Genomic DNA, 16,830 nt, shown 5'->3' with positions numbered 1-16,830 from the left:
TTGTAGCCATATATGACACATTGTTTCCAGAATAACTCTTTTCATCTAAAAAAGAATGACATTTCCAACAGAAATATCGATTTCTGACAAATTTTAGAAGTAGGTCACATGAATATCGACACTTATCCCAGAAATGAAAAGTACACTCTTAGGTATCAGTCTTCATCCTTGCAAAACTATGGTTTTCTTCCCAAACTAATGCTTTTCATCCCTACAAATAGCAATTTCTCCCTAAATTACTGGTTTTCATCCCCAAAAGAAGACACATTCTCTTTAAAACGATGCTTTGTAATAAATTATGATTCATTGATTCCAGAATATCTGTCTTCCCCTACAAAATAATGACATTAACATAAGAATTATCCATTTCAGACAAATTTCCGATGTATTTCACACTAATATCAATACTTACACCAGAAAAAAATGTGTTTTCTCTCAGGTATCACTCTTGAATCTTACCAAAAATTCTTTTTCTTACCAATACAAAGCTGTTCATCATTACAAGTAGTATTTTCTACCCAAAAAAGTGGTTTTCATCCCCAATAGAAATCGTTTTCTCTACAAATGGTCCCTTGTAGCAACATATGAAACACTGTTATTGGAATACCTCTTTCCCTCTTCAAAATAAGGACATTTCCAACAGAAATATCGATTTCTGACAAATTTTAGAAGAATGTCACACAAATATCAGTACCTATCCCGGAAATAAAAGTTCTCTCCTAGGAATCATTCTTTATCCTTGCAAGGACATGGTTTTCTCACCAAAATAATGCTTTTTATCCCTTTAAAATAGCGTTGTTTCCCAGAAATACTGGTTTTCATCCCCAAAAGAAGACATTTTCTCTACAAAATGAAGCTTGGTAGCAAAATATGACACATTGTTTCCAGAATACCTTTTCTCTTCTACAAATTGAGGAGGTTACTAACAGAAATACCTTTTCTCCTCTACAAAATAAGGACATTTCCAACAGATATATCCTTTTCTGACAGATTTTAGAAAAAATTCACAGGAATATCAATACTTATACCAGAAATAAAAAGGTCTCTCTTAGGTATCACTCTTTACCCTTGCAAAAATATGGTTTTCTTACCAAAATAATGTTTTTCATCTCTACAAACAGCATTTTCTAAACATAAAGGTGGTTTTCATCTTCAAAAGAAATCGATTTCTCTACAAAATTATCGTTTGTAGCCATATATGACACATTGTTTCCAGAATAACTCTTTTCATCTAAAAAAGAATGACATTTCCAACAGAAATATCGATTTCTGACAAATTTTAGAAGTAGGTCACTTGAATATCGACACTTATCCCAGAAATGAAAAGTACACTCTTAGGTATCACTCTTCATCCTTGCAAAACTATGGTTTTCTTCCCAAACTAATGCTTTTCATCCCTACAAATAGCAATTTCTCCCTAAATTACTGGTTTTCATCCCCAAAAGAAGACACATTCTCTTTAAAACGATGCTTTGTAACAAATTATGACACATTGATTCCAGAATATCTGTGTTCCCCTACAAAATAATGACATTAACATAAGAATTATCCATTTCAGACAAATTTCCGATGTATTTCACACTAATATCAATACTTACACCAGAAAAAAATGTGTTCTCTCTCAGGTATCACTCTTGAATCTTGCCAAAAATTCTTTTTCTTACCAATACAAAGCTTTTCATCATTACAAGTAGCATTTTCTACCCAAAAAAGTGGTTTTCATCCCCAATAGAAATCGTTTTCTCTACAAATGGTCCCTTGTAGCAACATATGAAACACTGTTATTGGAATACCTCTTTCCCTCTTCAAAATAAGGACATTTCCAACAGAAATATCGATTTCTGACAAATTTTAGAAGAATGTCACACAAATATCAGTACCTATCTCGAAATAAAAGTTCTCTCCTAAGAATCATTCTTTATCCTTGCAAGAACATGGTTTTCTCACCAAAATAATGCTTTTTATCTTTTTAAAATAGCGCTGTTTCCCAGAAATACTGGTTTTCATCCCCAAAAGAAGACATTTTCTCCTCAAAATGAAGCTTGGTAGCAAAATATGACACATTGTTTCCAGAATACCTTTTCTCTTCTACAAATTGAGGACGTTACTAACAGAAATACCTTTTCTCCTCTACAAAATAAGGACATTTCCAACAGATATATCCTTTTCTGACAGATTTTAGAAAAAATTCACAGGAATATCAATACTTATACCAGAAATAAAAAGGTCTCTCTAAGGTATCACTCTTTACCCTTGCAAAAATATGATTTTCTTACCAAAATCATGTTTTTCATCTCTAGAAAATGCATTTTCTAAACCAAAAGGTGGTTTTCATCTTCAAAAGAAATCGATTTCTCTACAAAATTATCGTTTGTAGCCATATATGACACATTGTTTCCAGAATAACTCTTTTCATCTAAAAAAGAATGACATTTCCAACAGAAATATCGATTTCTGACAAATTTTAGAAGTAGGTCACTTGAATATCGACACTTATCCCAGAAATGAAAAGTACACTCTTAGGTATCACTCTTCATCCTTGCAAAACTATGGTTTTCTTCCCAAACTAATGCTTTTAATCCCTACAAATAGCAATTTCTCCCTAAATTACTGGTTTTCATCCCCAAAAGAAGACACATTCTCTTTAAAACGATGCTTTGTAACAAATTATGACACATTGATTCCAGAATATCTGTGTTCCCCTACAAAATAATGACATTAACATAAGAATTATCCATTTCAGACAAATTTCCGATGTATTTCACGCTAATATCAATACTTACACCAGAAAAAAATGTGTTCTCTCTTAAGTATCACTCTTGAATCTTGCCAAAAATTCTTTTTCTTACCAATACAAAGCTTTTCATCATTACAAGTAGCATTTTCTACCCAAAAAAGTGGTTTTCATCCCCAATAGAAATCGTTTTCTCTACAAATGGTCCCTTGTAGCAACATATGAAACACTGTTATTGGAATACCTCTTTCCCTCTTCAAAATAAGGACATTTCCAACAGAAATATCGATTTCTGACCAATTTTAGAAGAATGTCACAAAAATATCAGTACCTATCCCGGAAATAAAAGTTCTCTCCTAGGAATCATTCTTTATCCTTGCAAGGACATGGTTTTCTCACCAAAATAATGCTTTTTATCCCTTTAAAATAGCGTTGTTTCCCAGAAATACTGGTTTTCATCCCCAAAAGAAGACATTTTCTCTACAAAATGAAGCTTGGTAGCAAAATATGACACATTGTTTCCAGAATACCTTTTCTCTTCTACAAATTGAGGAGGTTACTAACAGAAATACCTTTTCTCCTCTACAAATTAAGGACATTTCCAACAGATATATCCTTTTCTGACAGATTTTAGAAAAAATTCACAGGAATATCAATACTTACACCAGAAATAAAAAGGTCTCTCTTAGGTATCACTTTTTACCCTTGCAAAAATATGGTTTTCTTACCAAAATAATGTTTTTCATCTCTACAAACAGCATTTTCTAAACCTAAAGGTGGTTTTCATCTTCAAAAGAAATCGATTTCTCTACAAAATTATCGTTTGTAGCCATATATGACACATTGTTTCCAGAATAACTCTTTTCATCTAAAAAAGAATGACATTTCCAACAGAAATATCGATTTCTGACAAATTTTAGAAGTAGGTCACATGAATATCGACACTTATCCCAGAAATGAAAAGTACACTCTTAGGTATCAGTCTTCATCCTTGCAAAACTATGGTTTTCTTCCCAAACTAATGCTTTTCATCCCTACAAATAGCAATTTCTCCCTAAATTACTGGTTTTCATCCCCAAAAGAAGACACATTCTCTTTAAAACGATGCTTTGTAATAAATTATGATTCATTGATTCCAGAATATCTGTCTTCCCCTACAAAATAATGACATTAACATAAGAATTATCCATTTCAGACAAATTTCCGATGTATTTCACACTAATATCAATACTTACACCAGAAAAAAATGTGTTTTCTCTCAGGTATCACTCTTGAATCTTACCAAAAATTCTTTTTCTTACCAATACAAAGCTGTTCATCATTACAAGTAGTATTTTCTACCCAAAAAAGTGGTTTTCATCCCCAATAGAAATCGTTTTCTCTACAAATGGTCCCTTGTAGCAACATATGAAACACTGTTATTGGAATACCTCTTTCCCTCTTCAAAATAAGGACATTTCCAACAGAAATATCGATTTCTGACAAATTTTAGAAGAATGTCACACAAATATCAGTACCTATCCCGGAAATAAAAGTTCTCTCCTAGGAATCATTCTTTATCCTTGCAAGGACATGGTTTTCTCACCAAAATAATGCTTTTTATCCCTTTAAAATAGCGTTGTTTCCCAGAAATACTGGTTTTCATCCCCAAAAGAAGACATTTTCTCTACAAAATGAAGCTTGGTAGCAAAATATGACACATTGTTTCCAGAATACCTTTTCTCTTCTACAAATTGAGGAGGTTACTAACAGAAATACCTTTTCTCCTCTACAAAATAAGGACATTTCCAACAGATATATCCTTTTCTGACAGATTTTAGAAAAAATTCACAGGAATATCAATACTTATACCAGAAATAAAAAGGTCTCTCTTAGGTATCACTCTTTACCCTTGCAAAAATATGGTTTTCTTACCAAAATAATGTTTTTCATCTCTACAAACAGCATTTTCTAAACATAAAGGTGGTTTTCATCTTCAAAAGAAATCGATTTCTCTACAAAATTATCGTTTGTAGCCATATATGACACATTGTTTCCAGAATAACTCTTTTCATCTAAAAAAGAATGACATTTCCAACAGAAATATCGATTTCTGACAAATTTTAGAAGTAGGTCACTTGAATATCGACACTTATCCCAGAAATGAAAAGTACACTCTTAGGTATCACTCTTCATCCTTGCAAAACTATGGTTTTCTTCCCAAACTAATGCTTTTCATCCCTACAAATAGCAATTTCTCCCTAAATTGCTGGTTTTCATCCCCAAAAGAAGACACATTCTCTTTAAAACGATGCTTTGTAACAAATTATGACACATTGATTCCAGAATATCTGTGTTCCCCTACAAAATAATGACATTAACATAAGAATTATCCATTTCAGACAAATTTCCGATGTATTTCACACTAATATCAATACTTACACCAGAAAAAAATGTGTTCTCTCTCAGGTATCACTCTTGAATCTTGCCAAAAATTCTTTTTCTTACCAATACAAAGCTTTTCATCATTACAAGTAGCATTTTCTACCCAAAAAAGTGGTTTTCATCCCCAATAGAAATCGTTTTCTCTACAAATGGTCCCTTGTAGCAACATATGAAACACTGTTATTGGAATACCTCTTTCCCTCTTCAAAATAAGGACATTTCCAACAGAAATATCGATTTCTGACCAATTTTAGAAGAATGTCACACAAATATCAGTACCTATCCCGGAAATAAAAGTTCTCTCCTAGGAATCATTCTTTATCCTTGCAAGGACATGGTTTTCTCACCAAAATAATGCTTTTTATCCCTTTAAAATAGCGTTGTTTCCCAGAAATACTGGTTTTCATCCCCAAAAGAAGACATTTTCTCTACAAAATGAAGCTTGGTAGCAAAATATGACACATTGTTTCCAGAATACCTTTTCTCTTCTACAAATTGAGGACGTTACTAACAGAAATACCTTTTCTCCTCTACAAATTAAGGACATTTCCAACAGATATATCCTTTTCTGACAGATTTTAGAAAAAATTCACAGGAATATCAATACTTACACCAGAAATATAAAGGTCTCTCTTAGGTATCACTCTTTACCCTTGCAAAAATATGGTTTTCTTACCAAAATAATGTTTTTCATCTCTACAAACAGCATTTTCTAAACCAAAAGGTGGTTTTCATCTTCAAAAGAAATCGATTTCTCTACAAAATTATCGTTTGTAGCCATATATGACACATTGTTTCCAGAATAACTCTTTTCATCTAAAAAAGAATGACATTTCCAACAGAAATATCGATTTCTGACAAATTTTAGAAGTAGGTCACTTGAATATCGACACTTATCCCAGAAATGAAAAGTACACTCTTAGGTATCACTCTTCATCCTTGCAAAACTATGGTTTTCTTCCCAAACTAATGCTTTTCATCCCTACAAATAGCAATTTCTCCCTAAATTACTGGTTTTCATCCCCAAAAGAAAACACATTCTCTTTATAAGGATGCTTTGTAACAAATTATGACACATTGATTCCAGAATATCTGTGTTCCCCTACAAAATAATGACATTAACATAAGAATTATCCATTTCAGACAAATTTCCGATGTATTTCACGCTAATATCAATACTTACACCAGAAAAAAATGTGTTCTCTCTTAAGTATCACTCTTGAATCTTGCCAAAAATTCTTTTTCTTACCAATACAAAGCTTTTCATCATTACAAGTAGCATTTTCTACCCAAAAAAGTGGTTTTCATCCCCAATAGAAATCGTTTTCTCTACAAATGGTCCCTTGTAGCAACATATGAAACACTGTTATTGGAATACCTCTTTCCCTCTTCAAAATAAGGACATTTCCAACAGAAATATCGATTTCTGACCAATTTTAGAAGAATGTCACAAAAATATCAGTACCTATCCCGGAAATAAAAGTTCTCTCCTAGGAATCATTCTTTATCCTTGCAAGGACATGGTTTTCTCACCAAAATAATGCTTTTTATCCCTTTAAAATAGCGTTGTTTCCCAGAAATACTGGTTTTCATCCCCAAAAGAAGACATTTTCTCTACAAAATGAAGCTTGGTAGCAAAATATGACACATTGTTTCCAGAATACCTTTTCTCTTCTACAAATTGAGGAGGTTACTAACAGAAATACCTTTTCTCCTCTACAAATTAAGGACATTTCCAACAGATATATCCTTTTCTGACAGATTTTAGAAAAAATTCACAGGAATATCAATACTTACACCAGAAATAAAAAGGTCTCTCTTAGGTATCACTTTTTACCCTTGCAAAAATATGGTTTTCTTACCAAAATAATGTTTTTCATCTCTACAAACAGCATTTTCTAAACCAAAAGGTGGTTTTCATCTTCAAAAGAAATCGATTTCTCTACAAAATTATCGTTTGTAGCCATATATGACACATTGTTTCCAGAATAACTCTTTTCATCTAAAAAAGAATGACATTTCCAACAGAAATATCGATTTCTGACAAATTTTAGAAGTAGGTCACATGAATATCGACACTTATCCCAGAAATGAAAAGTACACTCTTAGGTATCAGTCTTCATCCTTGCAAAACTATGGTTTTCTTCCCAAACTAATGCTTTTCATCCCTACAAATAGCAATTTCTCCCTAAATTACTGGTTTTCATCCCCAAAAGAAAACACATTCTCTTTATAAGGATGCTTTGTAACAAATTATGATTCATTGATTCCAGAATATCTGTCTTCCCCTACAAAATAATGACATTAACATAAGAATTATCCATTTCAGACAAATTTCCGATGTATTTCACACTAATATCAATACTTATACCAGAAAAAAATGTGTTCTCTCTCAGGTATCACTCTTGAATCTTGCCAAAAATTCTTTTTCTTACCAATACAAAGCTTTTCATCATTACAAGTAGCATTTTCTACCCAAAAAAGTGGTTTTCATCCCCAATAGAAATCGTTTTCTCTACAAATGGTCCCTTGTAGCAACATATGAAACACTGTTATTGGAATACCTCTTTCCCTCTTCAAAATAAGGACATTTCCAACAGAAATATCGATTTCTGACCAATTTTAGAAGAATGTCACACAAATATCAGTACCTATCCCGGAAATAAAAGTTCTCTCCTAGGAATCATTCTTTATCCTTGCAAGGACATGGTTTTCTCACCAAAATAATGCTTTTTATCCCTTTAAAATAGCGTTGTTTCCCAGAAATACTGGTTTTCATCCCCAAAAGAAGACATTTTCTCTACAAAATGAAGCTTGGTAGCAAAATATGACACATTGTTTCCAGAATACCTTTTCTCTTCTACAAATTGAGGACGTTACTAACAGAAATACCTTTTCTCCTCTACAAATTAAGGACATTTCCAACAGATATATCCTTTTCTGACAGATTTTAGAAAAAATTCACAGGAATATCAATACTTACACCAGAAATATAAAGGTCTCTCTTAGGTATCACTCTTTACCCTTGCAAAAATATGGTTTTCTTACCAAAATAATGTTTTTCATCTCTACAAACAGCATTTTCTAAACCAAAAGGTGGTTTTCATCTTCAAAAGAAATCGATTTCTCTACAAAATTATCGTTTGTAGCCATATATGACACATTGTTTCCAGAATAACTCTTTTCATCTAAAAAAGAATGACATTTCCAACAGAAATATCGATTTCTGACAAATTTTAGAAGTAGGTCACATGAATATCGACACTTATCCCAGAAATGAAAAGTACACTCTTAGGTATCACTCTTCATCCTTGCAAAACTATGGTTTTCTTCCCAAACTAATGCTTTTCATCCCTACAAATAGCAATTTCTCCCTAAATTACTGGTTTTCATCCCCAAAAGAAAACACATTCTCTTTATAAGGATGCTTTGTAACAAATTATGATTCATTGATTCCAGAATATCTGTCTTCCCCTACAAAATAATGACATTAACATAAGAATTATCCATTTCAGACAAATTTCCGATGTATTTCACACTAATATCAATACTTATACCAGAAAAAAATGTGTTCTCTCTCAGGTATCACTCTTGAATCTTGCCAAAAATTCTTTTTCTTACCAATACAAAGCTTTTCATCATTACAAGTAGCATTTTCTACCCAAAAAAGTGGTTTTCATCCCCAATAGAAATCGTTTTCTCTACAAATGGTCCCTTGTAGCAACATATGAAACACTGTTATTGGAATACCTCTTTCCCTCTTCAAAATAAGGACATTTCCAACAGAAATATCGATTTCTGACCAATTTTAGAAGAATGTCACACAAATATAAGTACCAATCTCGAAATAAAAGTTCTCTCCTAAGAATCATTCTTTATCCTTGCAAGAACATGGTTTTCTCACCAAAATAATGCTTTTTTCCCTATAAATAGCGTTGTTTCCCAGAAATACTGGTTTTCATCCCCAAAAGAAGACATTTTCTCCTCAAAATGAAGCTTGGTAGCAAAATATGACACATTGTTTCCAGAATACCATTTCTCTTCTACAAATTGAGGACATTACTAACGGAAATACCTTTTCTCCTCTACAAAATAAGGACATTTCCAACAGATATATCCTTTTCTGACAGATTTTAGAAAAAATTCACAGGAATATCAATACTTACACCAGAAATAAAAAGGTCTCTCTTAGGTATCACTTTTTACCCTTGCAAAAATATGGTTTTCTTACCAAAATAATGTTTTTCATCTCTAGAAACAGCATTTTCTAAACCAAAAGGTGGTTTTCATCTTCAAAAGAAATCGATTTCTCTACAAAATTATCGTTTGTAGGCATATATGACACATTGTTTCCAGAATAACTCTTTTCATCTAAAAAAGAATGACATTTCCAAGAGAAATATCGATTTCTGACAAATTTTAGAAGTAGGTCACTTGAATATCGACACTTATCCCAGAAATGAAAAGTACACTCTTAGGTATCACTCTTCATCCTTGCAAAACTATGGTTTTCTTCCCAAACTAATGCTTTTCATCCCTACAAATAGCAATTTCTCCCTAAATTACTGGTTTTCATCCCCAAAAGAAAACACATTCTCTTTATAAGGATGCTTTGTAACAAATTATGATTCATTGATTCCAGAATATCTGTCTTCCCCTACAAAATAATGACATTAACATAAGAATTATCCATTTCAGACAAATTTCCGATGTATTTCACACTAATATCAATACTTATACCAGAAAAAAATGTGTTCTCTCTCAGGTATCACTCTTGAATCTTGCCAAAAATTCTTTTTCTTACCAATACAAAGCTTTTCATCATTACAAGTAGCATTTTCTACCCAAAAAAGTGGTTTTCATCCCCAATAGAAATCGTTTTCTCTACAAATGGTCCCTTGTAGCAACATATGAAACACTGTTATTGGAATACCTCTTTCCCTCTTCAAAATAAGGACATTTCCAACAGAAATATCGATTTCTGACCAATTTTAGAAGAATGTCACACAAATATCAGTACCTATCCCGGAAATAAAAGTTCTCTCCTAGGAATCATTCTTTATCCTTGCAAGGACATGGTTTTCTCACCAAAATAATGCTTTTTATCCCTTTAAAATAGCGTTGTTTCCCAGAAATACTGGTTTTCATCCCCAAAAGAAGACATTTTCTCTACAAAATGAAGCTTGGTAGCAAAATATGACACATTGTTTCCACAATACCTTTTCTCTTCTACAAATTGAGGACGTTACTAACAGAAATACCTTTTCTCCTCTACAAAATAAGGACATTTCCAACAGATATATCCTTTTCTGACAGATTTTAGAAAAAATTCACAGGAATATCAATACTTACACCAGAAATAAAAAGGTCTCTCTTAGGTATCACTTTTTACCCTTGCAAAAATATGGTTTTCTTACCAAAATAATGTTTTTCATCTCTACAAACAGCATTTTCTAAACCTAAATGTGGTTTTCATCTTCAAAAGAAATCGATTTCTCTACAAAATTATCGTTTGTAGCCATATATGACACATTGTTTCCAGAATAACTCTTTTCATCTAAAAAAGAATGACATTTCCAACAGAAATATCGATTTCTGACAAATTTTAGAAGTAGGTCACATGAATATCGACACTTATCCCAGAAATGAAAAGTACACTCTTAGGTATCACTCTTCATCCTTGCAAAACTATGGTTTTCTTCCCAAACTAATGCTTTTCATCCCTACAAATAGCAATTTCTCCCTAAATTACTGGTTTTCATCCCCAAAAGAAAACACATTCTCTTTATAAGGATGCTTTGTAACAAAGTATGATTCATTGATTCCAGAATATCTGTCTTCCCCTACAAAATAATGACATTAACATAAGAATTATCCATTTCAGACAAATTTCCGATGTATTTCACACTAATATCAATACTTATACCAGAAAAAAATGTGTTCTCTCTTAAGTATCACTCTTGAATCCTGCCAAAAATTCTTTTTCTTACCAATACAAAGCTTTTCATCATTACAAGTAGCATTTTCTACCCAAAAAAGTGGTTTTCATCCCCAATAGAAATCGTTTTCTCTACAAATGGTCCCTTGTAGCAACATATGAAACACTGTTATTGGAATACCTCTTTCCCTCTTCAAAATAAGGACATTTCCAACAGAAATATCGATTTCTGACAAATTTTAGAAGAATGTCACACAAATATCAGTACCTATCCCGGAAATAAAAGTTCTCTCCTAGGAATCATTCTTTATCCTTGCAAGGACATGGTTTTCTCACCAAAATAATGCTTTTTATCCCTTTAAAATAGCGCTGTTTCCCAGAAATACTGGTTTTCATCCCCAAAAGAAGACATTTTCTCTACAAAATGAAGCTTGGTAGCAAAATATGACACATTGTTTCCAGAATACCTTTTCTCTTCTACAAATTGAGGAGGTTACTAACAGAAATACCTTTTCTCCTCTACAAAATAAGGACATTTCCAACAGATATATCCTTTTCTGACAGATTTTAGAAAAAATTCACAGGAATATCAATACTTACACCAGAAATAAAAAGGTCTCTCTTAGGTATCACTTTTTACCCTTGCAAAAATATGGTTTTCTTACCAAAATAAAGTTTTTCATCTCTACAAACAGCATTTTCTAAACCAAAAGGTGGTTTTCATCTTCAAAAGAAATCGATTTCTCTACAAAATTATCGCTTGTAGCCATATATGACACATTGTTTCCAGAATAACTCTTTTCATCTAAAAAAGAATGACATTTCCAACAGAAATATCGATTTCTGACAAATTTTAGAAGTAGGTCACATGAATATCGACACTTATCCCAGAAATGAAAAGTACACTCTTAGGTATCACTCTTCATCCTTGCAAAACTATGGTTTTCTTCCCAAACTAATGCTTTTCATCCCTACAAATAGCAATTTCTCCCTAAATTACTGGTTTTCATCCCCAAAAGAAAACACATTCTCTTTAAAAGGATGCTTTGTAACAAATTATGATTCATTGATTCCAGAATATCTGTCTTCCCCTACAAAATAATGACATTAACATAAGAATTATCCATTTCAGATAAATTTCCGATGTATTTCACGCTAATATCAATACTTATACCAGAAAAAAATGTGTTCTCTCTCAGGTATCACTCTTGAATCTTGCCAAAAATTCTTTTTCTTACCAATACAAAGCTTTTCATCATTACAAGTAGCATTTTCTACCCAAAAAAGTGGTTTTCATCCCCAATAGAAATCGTTTTCTCTACAAATGGTCCCTTGTAGCAACATATGAAACACTGTTATTGGAATACCTCTTTCCCTCTTCAAAATAAGGACATTTCCAACAGAAATATCGATTTCTGACCAATTTTAGAAGAATGTCACACAAATATCAGTACCTATCCCGGAAATAAATGTTCTCTCCTAGGAATCATTCTTTATCCTTGCAAGGACATGGTTTTCTCACCAAAATAATGCTTTTTATCCCTTTAAAATAGCGTTGTTTCCCAGAAATACTGGTTTTCATCCTTAAAAGAAGACATTTTCTCTACAAAATGAAGCTTGGTAGCAAAATATGACACATTGTTTCCAGAATACCTTTTCTCTTCTACAAATTGAGGACGTTACTAACAGAAATACCTTTTCTCCTCTACAAAATAAGGACATTTCCAACAGATATATCCTTTTCTGACAGATTTTAGAAAAAATTCACAGGAATATCAATACTTACACCAGAAATAAAAAGGTCTCTCTTAGGTATCACTCTTTACCCTTGCAAAAATATGGTTTTCTTACCAAAATAATGTTTTTCATCTCTACAAACAGCATTTTCTAAACCTAAAGGTGGTTTTCATCTTCAAAAGAAATCGATTTCTCTACAAAATTATCGTTTGTAGCCATATATGACACATTGTTTCCAGAATAACTCTTTTCATCTAAAAAAGAATGACATTTCCAACAGAAATATCGATTTCTGACAAATTTTAGAAGAATGTCACACAAATATCAGTACCTATCCCGGAAATAAAAGTTCTCTCCTAAGAATCATTCTTTATCCTTGCAAGGACATGGTTTTCTCACCAAAATAATGCTTTTTATCCCTTTAAAATAGCGCTGTTTCCCAGAAATACTGGTTTTCATCCCCAAAAGAAGACATTTTCTCTACAAAATGAAGCTTGGTAGCAAAATATGACACATTGTTTCCAGAATACCTTTTCTCTTCTACAAATTGAGGACGTTACTAACAGAAATACCTTTTCTCCTCTACAAAATAAGGACATTTCCAACAGATATATCCTTTTCTGACAGATTTTAGAAAAAATTCACAGGAATATCAATACTTACACCAGAAATAAAAAGGTCTCTCTTAGGTATCACTTTTTACCCTTGCAAAAATATGGTTTTCTTACCAAAATAATGTTTTTCATCTCTACAAACAGCATTTTCTAAACCTAAAGGTGGTTTTCATCTTCAAAAGAAATCGATTTCTCTACAAAATTATCGTTTGTAGCCATATATGACACATTGTTTCCAGAATAACTCTTTTCATCTAAAAAAGAATGACATTTCCAACAGAAATATCGATTTCTGACAAATTTTAGAAGTAGGTCACATGAATATCGACACTTATCCCAGAAATGAAAAGTACACTCTTAGGTATCAGTCTTCATCCTTGCAAAACTATGGTTTTCTTCCCAAACTAATGCTTTTCATCCCTACAAATAGCAATTTCTCCCTAAATTACTGGTTTTCATCCCCAAAAGAAGACACATTCTCTTTAAAACGATGCTTTGTAATAAATTATGATTCATTGATTCCAGAATATCTGTCTTCCCCTACAAAATAATGACATTAACATAAGAATTATCCATTTCAGACAAATTTCCGATGTATTTCACACTAATATCAATACTTACACCAGAAAAAAATGTGTTCTCTCTCAGGTATCACTCTTGAATCTTGCCAAAAATTCTTTTTCTTACCAATACAAAGCTGTTCATCATTACAAGTAGCATTTTCTACCCAAAAAAGTGGTTTTCATCCCCAATAGAAATCGTTTTCTCTACAAATGGTCCCTTGTAGCAACATATGAAACACTGTTATTGGAATACCTCTTTCCCTCTTCAAAATAAGGACATTTCCAACAGAAATATCGATTTCTGACAAATTTTAGAAGAATGTCACACAAATATCAGTACCTATCCCGGAAATAAAAGTTCTCTCCTAAGAATCATTCTTTATCCTTGCAAGGACATGGTTTTCTCACCAAAATAATGCTTTTTATCCCTTTAAAATAGCGCTGTTTCCCAGAAATACTGGTTTTCATCCCCAAAAGAAGACATTTTCTCTACAAAATGAAGCTTGGTAGCAAAATATGACACATTGTTTCCAGAATACCTTTTCTCTTCTACAAATTGAGGACGTTACTAACAGAAATACCTTTCCTCCTCTACAAAATAAGGACATTTCCAACAGATATATCCTTTTCTGACAGATTTTAGAAAAAATTCACAGGAATATCAATACTTACACCAGAAATAAAAAGGTCTCTCTTAGGTATCACTTTTTACCCTTGCAAAAATATGGTTTTCTTACCAAAATAATGTTTTTCATCTCTACAAACAGCATTTTCTAAACCAAAAGGTGGTTTTCATCTTCAAAAGAAATCGATTTCTCTACAAAATTATCGTTTGTAGCCATATATGACACATTGTTTCCAGAATAACTCTTTTCATCTAAAAAAGAATGACATTTCCAACAGAAATATCGATTTCTGACAAATTTTAGAAGTAGGTCACATGAATATCGACACTTATCCCAGAAATGAAAAGTACACTCTTAGGTATCACTCTTCATCCTTGCAAAACTATGGTTTTCTTCCCAAACTAATGCTTTTCATCCCTACAAATAGCAATTTCTCCCTAAATTACTGGTTTTCATCCCCAAAAGAAGACACATTCTCTTTAAAACGATGCTTTGTAATAAATTATGATTCATTGATTCCAGAATATCTGTCTTCCCCTACAAAATAATGACATTAACATAAGAATTATCCATTTCAGACAAATTTCCGATGTATTTCACACTAATATCAATACTTACACCAGAAAAAAATGTGTTCTCTCTCAGGTATCACTCTTGAATCTTGCCAAAAATTCTTTTTCTTACCAATACAAAGCTGTTCATCATTACAAGTAGCATTTTCTACCCAAAAAAGTGGTTTTCATCCCCAATAGAAATCGTTTTCTCTACAAATGGTCCCTTGTAGCAACATATGAAACACTGTTATTGGAATACCTCTTTCCCTCTTCAAAATAAGGACATTTCCAACAGAAATATCGATTTCTGACCAATTTTAGAAGAATGTCACACAAATATCAGTACCTATCCCGGAAATAAATGTTCTCTCCTAGGAATCATTCTTTATCCTTGCAAGGACATGGTTTTCTCACCAAAATAATGCTTTTTATCCCTTTAAAATAGCGTTGTTTCCCAGAAATACTGGTTTTCATCCTTAAAAGAAGACATTTTCTCTACAAAATGAAGCTTGGTAGCAAAATATGACACATTGTTTCCAGAATACCTTTTCTCTTCTACAAATTGAGGACGTTACTAACAGAAATACCTTTTCTCCTCTACAAAATAAGGACATTTCCAACAGATATATCCTTTTCTGACAGATTTTAGAAAAAATTCACAGGAATATCAATACTTACACCAGAAATAAAAAGGTCTCTCTTAGGTATCACTCTTTACCCTTGCAAAAATATGGTTTTCTTACCAAAATAATGTTTTTCATCTCTACAAACAGCATTTTCTAAACCTAAAGGTGGTTTTCATCTTCAAAAGAAATCGATTTCTCTACAAAATTATCGTTTGTAGCCATATATGACACATTGTTTCCAGAATAACTCTTTTCATCTAAAAAAGAATGACATTTCCAACAGAAATATCGATTTCTGACAAATTTTAGAAGTAGGTCACATGAATATCGACACTTATCCCAGAAATGAAAAGTACACTCTTAGGTATCAGTCTTCATCCTTGCAAAACTATGGTTTTCTTCCCAAACTAATGCTTTTCATCCCTACAAATAGCAATTTCTCCCTAAATTACTGGTTTTCATCCCCAAAAGAAGACACATTCTCTTTAAAACGATGCTTTGTAATAAATTATGATTCATTGATTCCAGAATATCTGTCTTCCCCTACAAAATAATGACATTAACATAAGAATTATCCATTTCAGACAAATTTCCGATGTATTTCACACTAATATCAATACTTACACCAGAAAAAAATGTGTTCTCTCTCAGGTATCACTCTTGAATCTTGCCAAAAATTCTTTTTCTTACCAATACAAAGCTGTTCATCATTACAAGTAGCATTTTCTACCCAAAAAAGTGGTTTTCATCCCCAATAGAAATCGTTTTCTCTACAAATGGTCCCTTGTAGCAACATATGAAACACTGTTATTGGAATACCTCTTTCCCTCTTCAAAATAAGGACATTTCCAACAGAAATATCGATTTCTGACAAATTTTAGAAGAATGTCACACAAATATCAGTACCTATCCCGGAAATAAAAGTTCTCTCCTAAGAATCATTCTTTATCCTTGCAAGGACATGGTTTTCTCACCAAAATAATGCTTTTTATCCCTTTAAAATAGCGCTGTTTC

Source organism: Coturnix japonica, chromosome W (genome assembly GCF_054131305.1).
Source record: "Coturnix japonica strain WE chromosome W, WE-NBRP24, whole genome shotgun sequence".
Taxonomy (NCBI): domain Eukaryota; kingdom Metazoa; phylum Chordata; class Aves; order Galliformes; family Phasianidae; genus Coturnix; species Coturnix japonica.
Note: the sequence above shows the minus strand (reverse complement) of the source record.